The sequence below is a fragment of the Cygnus atratus genome, chromosome 3, assembly GCF_013377495.2.
Source record: "Cygnus atratus isolate AKBS03 ecotype Queensland, Australia chromosome 3, CAtr_DNAZoo_HiC_assembly, whole genome shotgun sequence".
NCBI lineage: Eukaryota > Metazoa > Chordata > Aves > Anseriformes > Anatidae > Cygnus > Cygnus atratus.
In genome coordinates, this window is record NC_066364.1 from 5461371 (window position 1) to 5473710 (window position 12340).

The window sequence follows — 12340 nt, forward strand, 5'->3', positions numbered from 1 at the left end:
CTAGGGTAACAGTCGAGCCTGATGATCTTGGAGTTCTCTTCCAACCTAAGTGATTCTCTGATTCTATGATAGCACACAACACTACCACTCAGAAAATGTGACTGTACCCGTCTCAAACTGCTACCAGTGTCCTGCGTACTTGAAACTAGCCAATTTATCTCCTGTTTCTCTTCCACTCTTCACTTACCTTGCCTGTGTAGGACTGTGAACTTCTTAGCATTGGTGCTCCTCCTCATCACATTTATCTACAGCTACTTCCCATGACAGTACCTTCTGCAAAAAATGTGGGACTACAGATCATCACGGACTGACTGACTGTCCTCCTTTGACAAAACATCTCAGCGTCATATTATCCTAGTTGGCTAACAGATATACAAGGGGCACAATGAAGGCATTTAATTCTTATACCCATAAGAGATGCAGTTTGTGGCAGGCAACTTGTTAAGGAAGTGTAAATAACAATACCACAGCTGCCAAACCTTTGCTGAATTGTCCAACCAGATGCATTCTCTGGAATGTTCCTTTAATTATTTTGGCAAATTATTTTACTTTTTTTTTTCTTTTTTTTTTATCCACCAGGGGTTTCTCCCACGCCGTGTTTGAACATAGGCAATGCTGTGAGAAAGGCGGCTCTGGATCCCTGTTGCCAGCTTCATAGCCTGCAGCAGGGAGGAGGGAGCCAGATTGAAGATTTCCAGGCCAGCCTATCAAACTCGAGTCACTCAGAAGAGGAGCACCTCCAGTGAAGAACCACAGACAGCCTGAATAGGAATCCCTCAATGACAAACACAGCTTTATAATCAGGGGCTCAGTTTCTGTCAACCAACATCTGTTATGGTAAGTGCCTCACCTTCACAATGCAGATTTTTCCATCTCGTCCATTTTTAGACTGGAATGCACTTCCTATTAGGGTTTCCAAAAATAAAATAAAATTAAAAAGTCCTCAAAGATACATGACCAGGGAAGTCATATATCAGAAGAAAAGAAAGAAAAGAAAGAAAAGAAAGAAAAGAAAGAAAGAAAGAAAGAAAGAAAGGAGAAACAAAACCACCAAACCATGATCTCCCATCTCCTTTTCCAAATTTCACTATTTTTTCCAATTATTTCCTTAAGTACTTATCTCCCCGGGTCCTTGGGTCTCCAGATGGACTGCAGCTTTTTCCATGACAAAGACGTCAGACAAACTCCTGACACACACAAATATGAGTGCAGTGAGAACCTGGTCCAACACGTGCCATATAAGAAAATACTTAAAATGAATGTGGACTCCAGTACTAGATCTTAAAATGTCAGATCCTCATGGCTATGGCCTTGGTATAATCTCAAAATATGTGCATTTCATCCAATGAGAAAATTGCTCTTAGTCCAAACGCAGCTGGAAAGAAGTTAGAGAGGTGTAAATCCCACCTGTTTGCTGCTCCAGTGTAGGAGCAAAGGACCAGGGCTGGAGCCAAGGCAGGGCACGCGTTGCCAGTGATACAGAGACATTCTGAATTGTCACTCTTTAACGTGTTTCTAGGAAGGTGTAGATGTGCCTCAGTGGCTTGTCCATAAACTAGGAAAGACCTAGCATAAAAACTAGAGATTTAGCTTAAATAGCAGCAGTGATCCTGCAAGCAGCATGAGCGGGATAGATTAGGCACAAATTTGCACTCATTAGGTCACTTACTCTCCCTAGATTTATAGCCACAATGTGGGTGTTTTATATCCCCAAAGTACATTTACAGTCTGTTACCATTACCGTACCATTATTCATCATTATTTTTAACTCCAATTTTTACTTTCCCAAGAAGTTTCAATAATTTTAATTGATTTTTTTAAAAAACAGAAATCACTGGCTAAGCCGATGTATGCCATGCCTACAAAAGTGGATTTGGCAGAGGAATAAAAATTCAGCTTTGAACTCCTTTGCAATCTTAGCTGTGGAGCCACAGGAGCTTATTGCAGACCAATGGAAAATTTGATAAATTTGCCATTGGCATTTTGGAAGATATATGAGATTAATGCAAAAAGCAAAGAGGAAAGGCAGAGGTTCCCACTGAAAGTTAACGGAAGGTTAGATATTTAAGATTTCATTCCAGCTTTGTATTTTTGCTGCATCTGACTGCAGGTGGTGCCCTGCCAGGTTGGTATCAATGGCTGCTTCAAGCAATGAGGTGTGCTTCAGCCTCAGCCTGTGTTAAAAACAAGTTCTTTGCAGATGCACTTTCATGGTACCCAACTAAAGACATGAAAAAGGCCTGAAAACAATCAACTTATTTTTTTCTATTGTGCTATTTAAGATATCATAACAACCAGATCCAATCTTCACCTTCAAAAATAAAAAATAAAAATTAAATAACATGTAATTTTAGTCCAGAACTTCTAAAACCTTGCTTACAACAGTAAAAAAAAATGAGAGACCAAAAAATATTGCACAAAGGTTTCCTTGGGCTGCTAAGAACACGTTGCTATTCCTTAGACTAGTAGAAACATAACCATCTGTGAGTAATGTTGCATTGTAGGGTCATATAAGAACTACATGGGGTATCAAGAACCGCATGCCTTTCCTAAGGGTGAAATGAACAACAACAAAAAAAAAATTAGCAGAGAAACAGTTTATTTTCCTAGTTTTTGCGTCTCTCCCACTCTGGAGCAGAGGAAGTGCTTATGGTCTCTGCTCTGGATTAATCAGAAGGTAGGGGAACCTGGAAGGCATTTGTCTTTGAGACATTATCCAGGCCTTTGGAATAATGATCCCAGAACAGATTTCAGGTCTATTGTTAGACATGGATTAAGGTTAATCATCCTTAATAATCCAGAAAATGTTAATCATCTGCTGAGGAAGGCCAGCTCTGGACCTCAGCACTACTTAAATCTGAGCTACAAAAGACACGGAGACATAACGTTTTCTTTGGTGGCCTTCTGCAACAAAAAAAGTTGCAATCACTGAAGCATCTATGAACAATTCATCCCATAAAGCCTTGGATTGCCAATACTGTGTTTTAGGGCTTTTTTTAAAGCTAGTTAACTATGACATCATAGGGACTTAAATGCTTGATATACTAGATTTGCTCCTAGTTAAGCCAGCTATAAATCAAGATCTGCTACTTTTTTCTAGAAAATAGTTAATTTATCTTGTTTGAGCCATGACAGTAACTAATATTTTATTAATATTTCCATCACCCTCCCCAAAAAAGAAAAAACAACAACATAGATGAGCATGTTCGTGTGTGTACGCATGCATTGCATATATGTATTCATATCTATGTGAGTGTACGCATGCGCAAAGCTAGCTATTAATCTCATTCCTGAGCATATAGATATATTATCTTTATAAATGTAACCATATATATCTAAGTATAAATTGCATACATAGAAACACATAGTATACATGTGCGTGCAAATAACAATTTGGGAGCTGGTATGGGCCAGAGCCCATCCAACAGGCAATTTAGGTGTGACCATGCTGTTAATGTCAATGCTCAGGTTAATGGCATTGATGTAGCTGGTGGACTCCAGGAATAAGCCCCACCATTGCTTATCCCTGCCCACAAAGCTGTTGGGGTTCTCAAAGCCAAGTGATGGCTAAGATGTATGAAAAGCAACCCTACAAAGAGAGAGTACAACTAAAGTACAACTATTGCTAATGGTATGTGTGAGACAGCTTTTGTAAAGCTGCATCCAGTTCTGCTGTGATTACATTAAAAAAAAAAAAAGTAGATGAAATTAGAAGAGTTCCTGACAACTAACTTGAGCTCAGAAAATCTGCCTTGGACTACAGACATATAGGCTTCTATTTATTAAAGAAACATTTAACAACAAACTTAATTGCAGGTTAAATGGGAAGAATATTTATGATACTGGGGAAGGGGGAGATGATAACTCAACATTCAAAATCAATATAATTAAGTATGGGAGAAATAAGGATAAAAATGCTGACTAAAAATAAGGTGTAAATTTTATACTGTCACTAATCATTAACATGATTTATTCAGGCAAAAAGTACTGTTTTTAAAGACCTTAAAATTAAAGTCTTTTTAATCATGTGAGAAGTCATGGATGGAGGAAGAATCACAGCGTCAAGGCTAAAACTGGAGTTGTATGTTTGATCAGAGGAGATTCCCGTCACAGTGTCCACCAGTCATAAACCTAACCCACAATAAATCTTTTATCCACAGGTATGTCATCTGTGGATATGTCTTCCCCACCATTTTTCTTTGTCTTTTAACTGAAAAAGAACAGCATTCTCTCTCACTCTTTCCTCCTATTTGCAATATTTCCTTTTCACCATTTTCATTTCCTTTCAAACCAAGTTTGACACTTACTGCTTTAACATTAATGTTGCTTTTGGCCTGCTCTCCTTTCCTAGTGTCTAGCCCTCTTATAAGAGGGGCTGCAACCCTTGGTACTGAGTGCAGTAATAAGACTGCTAGAGAGATCTTGAATGCTTTCCTCTTCCCCTGCAGAGCCTACAGACGAGAGTTAGTGAGACAAGCAAGATTTTGGGCCCCAAGTCTGCCACAACACAAACAGAGAACCTATTAAGGACCCAGTTCAGCAAGCCACAGAACCCCGTGCTATTTTGTTTGTCCCATTAGAAGGTAGTTTGTCTAGTAAAGAAAGGGGATGGAAGATGCTTCCTGGGAGATAGCAGCTTTGCAGAAAACACATGTAAGAGCGGTACATTGATGAAATGGGCCATGAACACCTCTCTGAAATGTTTTTTTTTTTTTAATTATCATTTTATTATTATTTTTTTATCTCCACACATTGGTTATTCAGTCACATCTAAGGCAAAAATTAAGCCCCAGCCATGCACATCACTTGCTCCTGTTGCTTGTTTAACACAATTGCTACCAAAAGACTCCTGCGCTTCCCGTCTTTTGGATAGCAATGGCATCACTGCTAAACTCAGACAACACCAACCATATTTAAGGAATCACTGGTCTTTCTCATTAGGATCCTATATGATTTGGTTTTCCAGAACTGCAGCCTCTCCAAAGCCACGTTAAAAATAGGCTTGGTAATACTTTTCACATTTGTAGGCTGTCACAAACAGTTAGCAGGGAAGAAGTCATTCAAATGCACATGACTTTATAATTAAGGCACCTAACTCTTATAAAACCCATTTTTCACAGAAGCAGTGACTTTTAATAAAGTGCAGTGGAGCTGTGGGGGATTCTGTGGTTTCTGTGTGCAGGCCTTGTGCGAACATTTCGACCCTCAGCCCTGACCACAGAGACCACAGTCATCAGGAGAATATTTATTTCCACTCCAGCACTTGTCTGGTCTGGTGGACCAGCCCCTGAGCAAGGGGCTGTGAGGCCAAGGGCATGGGCCCTTGCAGGAAGCTAATGACAGCAGCTCTCCTTTGCTGGGCCTCAGTTTCTCCATCTATAGAATTGGGATGATGACTTCTTCCTTAGGAAACTGTCTTGAGATCTGGGAATGAACCAAGCAAGATGTTATTATTTTTTCAGTTGGGGTCACTGAGGAACGCAGAAGTGATGGTAATACTGGTGAAGATGGAGGGAGACTTGGAAATAAAGAAGTCCACGAGTCCTGATTCCCATTCCCATGTGTTCTCTGTGGGATGAAGCTCCTTTCAGTCAAGGCCTCATGAGGAATACGATGCAGGCAATTAAAACTTGGAAATTAAACTGATGAATCTCTTATCCAGACCAGTAGGAGGATCCCATGGAAACACTCTGTGCATGTAGTAACAACACACTCAAAGCCAAAAACAAACAAACCAAACCAAACCAAACCAAACCAAAACCAAAACAAAACAAAACAAAAAGATAAAATTAAAAAGCCATTAGATAATCACTAGAAATTAATTGAACTTCACTATTCATTCAATTTCACCTGCTGAACTAAGTCACTGATTATCAGGGTGATAACACTTAATTCATCCTGCAGATTAGAACAGCAAAGGATGAAACTATTCCTTACTGGCATTAATCAACCGGTCACAGGACCAGCAGTAGTGGTGTGAACACACTACCTGGTAAGCTTGGGATTTTGGAGTTTTTTTTCCTCACTTCTTGCTTGTGACACCTATCTAGCTGCAGGTCAGGGTGCCCTTCACCGGGACCCTGGTACCTTCGTGCTTCTGCCGCCTGGTTCACCCACAGGTCAAATAATCCCCTCATTTAACTGATCCTTTCTCTGCTCTTGTGTAGGCAGAGTGTAGACTTTTGATAGCCATTTGAACTCTTGCCGTGGGATCTCTGTGACAGGTAACAAGGTTTATAGTGAAGGAAAAAGCAATAGATTCATCACCGGCACTTGCAGGCTTCTGACACTGTCTCATATTCACTTTCCTAATCAGGTGAGGGAAACATGGGGCTAGATAAAACTGCTGGAGGCAGGGGACAAGGATTTAGATATATGTGCCCAGAGAACAGTTATCAATGGTTCATTGTCAAAACAGGAAGAGGTGCTGGAAATCCAGAAAACACGACTTGGGAGGACAGATTGATCAAGTTACATTTATTAGCCAAAAGAGAGAGTCTTGATGGGATAACAGCCCCTGAGCACAGAAAAGACTGTTACAAAGTGCACTGGTATGATCTGTCCTCAATGGTATGACAAGAGGTGTGTTTACTTTGCTACAAATAAAAATTCAAACCAGATAAAGAAAAAATTTATGAGGGTCAAGAATATCACTAGATTCAAGACAGGGAAATCTGCATCCTTGGGGGTCTTTAAACACAGGCTGGATAAACTCCTGCTAGGAAAAACAGGTCTAATGGGCCCTGCTTAAGGTGGGAAACCGCAATAAGCTTTCTTGTGTACACTTGAATGATGTTCTGAAGCTTGATGTTCTCTTGGCTGGGCTTTGGGCATCCAAATCTCATGGTTATAGGCTGTTGGCAGCTCACTGCACCATACATAACATGCAGAGATACCCCTCCCTCAAGATGCCTAAAATCCTCTGAACTGCTATAGGCAAGACTGGGGCAAGATTGTGGTTGTGCAATGGAAAAACATGGGCAGATGGAAAAAATATAGCAGTTAAGCCAAGTGTACAAGATTGAGTCATGTGAAGCCCTGAGTCTTTTCATTGTGCTTTGCCCAAAGCCATCTCAAACCTGCTCTGGAGCAAGGAATTACATCAGAACTTTGTGGGCACCAGGTATGAAGTACTGGAACACCTCATAGAATGGTTAGGGTTGGAAGGGACCTTAAAGATCACTGAGTTTGAACCCCCTGCCATGGGCAGGGACACCTCCCACCAGCCCAGGCTGCCCCCAGCCCCATCCAGCCTGGCCTTGGGCACTGCCAGGGGTGGGGCACCCACAGCTCCTCAGGGCAGCCTGCATCGGGGCCTCGCTGCCCTCTGAGTAAAGATTTTTTTCCTAATATCTAATCTAAACCTACCTTCTTTTAGTTTAAAGCCCCCCCCCGCCTTGTCATATCACTACACCCCCTGACACAGAGTCCCTCCCTAGCTCTCCTGCAGCCCCTCAGGCCCGGGCAGGCCGCTGGGAGGTCTCCCCGGAGCCTTCTCCTCCCCAGGCCCACCACCCCCAGCTCCCTCAGCCTGGCTCCAGAGCAGAGGGGCTCCAGCCTCTGGCCCATCTCATCGCACGGTGTCAGATATTGTAACTCAGCTGATGCTGACACAGCATTCCTGACCCTCTGCTTTCAGCATTCAGAAGATAAGATGTTGAGGATTTTTCAGAAAGAAATAATTTGAAATTTGTTGAGCTGCATCAGGAAATGCTGGGTCCTCGTCTGGGACTGAGCATAAAGCCCAGCAAAGGTGACAGCACTGTAGAGTGGAAAAGCAAAATGGTAAAATCTCCCAAAAAATCTAGTAGAGGGAAGGAAGCACTGAGGTGGTTTGGGGGCTCACAGCAAGGGCATTACATGGAGGATCTTGGGGATTTAGGAGCCCTCTGGGATAGACTGAATTCAGTCCTTTGCACACACACAAACCAGACACGCCACTGAGACTGAGTTTGGTGCTGAGTTAAACGTGCAACCTGGGCTCCTGGATCTTGCACTGGGAAAAGGGAGCCCAGTTAGGAGGAATATGAACCCCTGAGTGCTCATCCCAGCTGGGATCAGCGTTTGTACTTGCTGGGATATGTGCTGCTTTGGGATAAATCCAAGGGAACCCAGTAAGAGCTCACCCAGTCTGTCATTTTCTATAGTGTTCAACAGATTCTGGCCCAGATCCTAGTCCTTTTAGAGTCATGTAGTCCACTAAATAGTGATTTCACTACAAAACAGAACTATCAGTTACTGGATCCATACATCACATAATAGGTGGAATTCACTCTAAAATAAAAATGCAGTCTAAAATAGATTTAAGTACAAAATACATCCCAAAACGTACTTTCTCTGGTCTCTGCTCCAGTGACTGTATGGTAGTAGCAGATATGTTTGGGGAAGGTGCTTTGCAGGGATTAACGGCCAGGTGGGGGTTAATGGGCCACAGCTGCACTACAATCCCCAACTCCACCCCAAATTAATGATCTTCTGAGGACATATCCTTAAATTAGAGGAAATGACAGGTTTAAATTGGCATGTGCCACACACAGAGCAGTGGCAAGCCCCACAGTTAGTATAATTTTTAATATGGCCATAGAAAACACCTTTTTGTACTAATAGAATAAATCATGTTCTCAACACCTGGAGTTTACACTAGCCAATCTGTAATAACGTATTAATGCATAGCAGTTGCACATCCTGTTACAGAGCAGCCATAAAATGGCGAGGGACCCAAGGGTAAGGGTATTAGCTCTAGCTAGCAAGACTCACTGGAGGTTGTAGATCACCACTCTCCAGCAGCGCAGCTAAATGCCTTCAGTATCAGACAACAGAGCAGTTGCTTATTTCCCTTCCTCTGTGTCCATGAGCTTTTCTTTTCTTCTTTCCTGATCATGTAAGACCTCAGTTCAGGAAAATGTTCCTATTTACAGTCTTCCTTTGAGCTTTAACAGCGCTGAAATCGTGGCTAATTAAACAAAATATCGGGCCAGCCACATGTTGGGTGGATGACAGAGGCTGCCCCATCCCTCAGGGGCACAACGTGTTTCTGGTTCTTGTAGGTGCACTGGGGGTTGCAAGGCAGCATATGCTTGTATCTGCAGCTAAGGGTGAATCTGAGTGTGGTTCAAGGAGAAATGGGTGTTTGTTAATACCTTGCTCAGGAAAACAGATTACTTTCTTCCTCTCAAAGGTATAGTTTCAAGCTGCCAATGTTGTCAGGCAGACCTCAGTAGGTTGGCTGCACGCAGGTCACATTTCCAAGCCGTGCCCTGAAAGCAGGAGAGCTGCTTTCTTCCTTTCTTACCTAGAAACCTGAAGGTCTGATTTCAGCCATGAAGCTAGTGATTTTAATGGGGAGGTTGCTGTAGATTTGCAAATAAGCATCAGTCAAGAAAACTCAAATCCTATTTTAAATGTGGAACCTCGACTGTTCAGCAGCAAGTCACACTCATGGAGAGATTAAATCAGGGCCTGTTTTCACAACCATGGAGGTTTTACACGAGACCACACTTGTGTTTTTTTTTTTTTTTCTTTCATTTGTGTATAATATAAGAATTGTGTCCAAACTGCAGAGGGAACTCGGAGCCATTAACTGCTTTTATCAGGATTCAGTGTCTTCCTGAAGCACTGGAATAGCTGGGGTTTCCAAATCAGAAGAAATAAACATGGCACTTGATGAAGCAGCTGCTCAGCTGCATTCATCCTCATCTGTGTAAGAATGACAACAGGTTTTGCAAAGTTGTGTGAGACTTGGGCACGGTCTGCTTTTCAGTCCCAGAGCTATTGCAGCTTCCAAACTGACATCTCTTCATTTGACTCTTGGGGTCAATGGGCTTGTCATTATTATCATTATTATTTTAGAAAGACTGGATTCACAGATTTGTTTTAACGAATTGAGGCTCTGAGAGGTCTGGATTGGAGCCCATGTCTCCAGAAGCTAATTTCAGTGCCTTCACCTTCAGTATGAGCTGTTAATGGGGAGAAAAAGTAATTCGCTTTTCTTAAAAAGTAATTAAAAAATCATTAGATATGCCAAACATTATATGATGTGAAATCAATATAATACCAAATGGAGCAGCAGGCAGCTAGGAAAAAAAAAATCCCTCATTTCTAGACTTGGAGTGATATCACCAATGATGCTTTTTACATGGAAGTAAACAGGAAAAGCTGAGTTGGCTGAAAGTCTGTAAGAAACAGGGCGGGAGAAGTCTGTGTTTACTAAATGAAAAGGCCAGACAAAGGCAGTACAGAACTGAATGTTATTTTCAACATTCCCAAAGGGGGATGAGACAGGAGAGAGTAAAGACACAACAACACTTAAAAAAGACTCTCAAAAAATACTTATTAGTGTTTCTTTCTGAATGGCTTTAGACTGGTCCCCTCTGCACAAGACAAGAAGAGAAAGAACAACTGGGTCATGGGCATTGCTGCAGTTCAGAGCTTTGATAGTTTTTGTCTTTTTTCTTATCTCTATACCAAACCTTTATCCATTCTGAGAACACTCTGATACATCCCCGAAGATAAACTTCTGAAGACCTATACTTACATGTAGTCTTCACAACTTGATAGCGTGGGTCCATCCTGAAACCTATTAGGATTACACTCTTAATAGCTATATACCTTGTCAATGAATTCGGATGAACCATTCAGTCTAGAGCTACACAAAGAGGCAGATTTATTGGTTCTCAGGGACCCAGTTCTGCAACCAAGACTGAGATGAAGCCATGGATAACACAATGGTCAGTGGAGCATGAGCATCAGGGTCCTTTCCGGTATCCATTAAAAACTTAAAATATACAAAAACGAGCCAGTCTAGTGCTTCTGAGCAGAACTTGTGCCTTTTACATTCCTATAACTGTTTTGACCAGAGTTTTCATGCATCACTTTATCTGCTGTCAAATCAAAACAGGGAGTGCAAAATAGAGTTCTTCTTGCTGCTTCTTATGCAGAACTGTTGTCCCAAACAGCACAGAACCAGGTGCCTCTTCCCAAATAGGAAGTATCACAAAATGTAGCCTCAGATTGCATTTCACAGCTCCCACTCGACAAGAAAGTTTTTGTACCGTGAGAACGAGACACTGACCTGGGTTAGCAGAAAACCCACAATTCCACCAACTCCAAGCAAATTCCTACATACTGCACCTGCAGGTTACCAGTTCTGGGTAGTGCTCTGGGAAGTGCTCAGTTGGGGTTCACTCCTCTTCCCACCTAAGCCCCAAGAGCTGCTGCTTAATTTCATGGAAACAAGGCACTAATGTGAGCATTTTTTTTGATGTAAGTTTGTATTGCTTCAGTATTCAAAACACACAAGATGATTTTAACTTCTTTCCCTATGTATTGCATGCAAATTGAGGGACTATCTCTGACCTTCCTAGGAAAGTTTAATAGTAATGTTTTTAGTATCCATAAATTGTTGGGTGTCACTTGCTAGTAAAAAGTGGGATAGGAAAAACAGGGGGAAATAGCCTATCCATATGAAAACAATAATCATGTAATATTTATTGTCTGGGATTGAAATGTTTCAAATATTCAAAGCAATAAAACGTCAGGAAAAGCTAGACTTCCTGATGTAAAAAGGCCATAAATTTCTTCCTTCATAAGACACAAGTAGGGCGGAAAAATCAATGTGATATTTTACAAAAAAGAAAGAGAGAGAGAGAGAAAGAGAAAGAGAGAGAGAGAGAAAGAAAGAGAGAAAGAAAGAGAGAAAGAGAGAGAGAAAGGGAGAAAGGGAGAAAGGGAGAAAGGGAGAAAGGGAGAAAGGGAGAAAGGGAGAAAGGGAGAAAGGGAGAAAGGGAGAAAGGGAGAAAGGGAGAAAGGGAGAAAGAGAGAAAGAGAGAAAGAGAGAGAAAGAGAGAAAGAGAGAAAGAGAGAGAAAGAGAGAGAGAGAGAAAGAAAGAGAGAAAGAAAGAGAGAAAGAAAGAGAGAAAGAGAGAGAGAAAGAGAGAGAGAAAGAGAGAGAGGGAGAAAGGGAGAAAGGGAGAAAGGGAGAAAGGGAGAAAGGGAGAAAGGGAGAAAGGGAGAAAGGGAGAAAGGGAGAAAGAGAGAGAGAAAGAGAGAGAGAAAGAGAGAGAGAAAGAGAGAGAGAGAGAAAGAGAGAGAGAGAAAGAAAACCCAACCCTTAAATCTAAGTTAAAGCAGTAGAGAGCCCCCAGAGGGCACAATCCACTCACCTTTGGGAGTCTGAAGGAAGGAAATGGCAGCCAAGAGCACAACTCATGTATAATAAAGTATAAGAAAATTTCAAACACAATTTCAGTGAGCAGCGAGGTATCTCTGCAGTGTTCAACTCTGACAACACCCTTCAACATTCAAGTGCTATAAAAATACCTGCTGTTGCCGTGAGTGCATA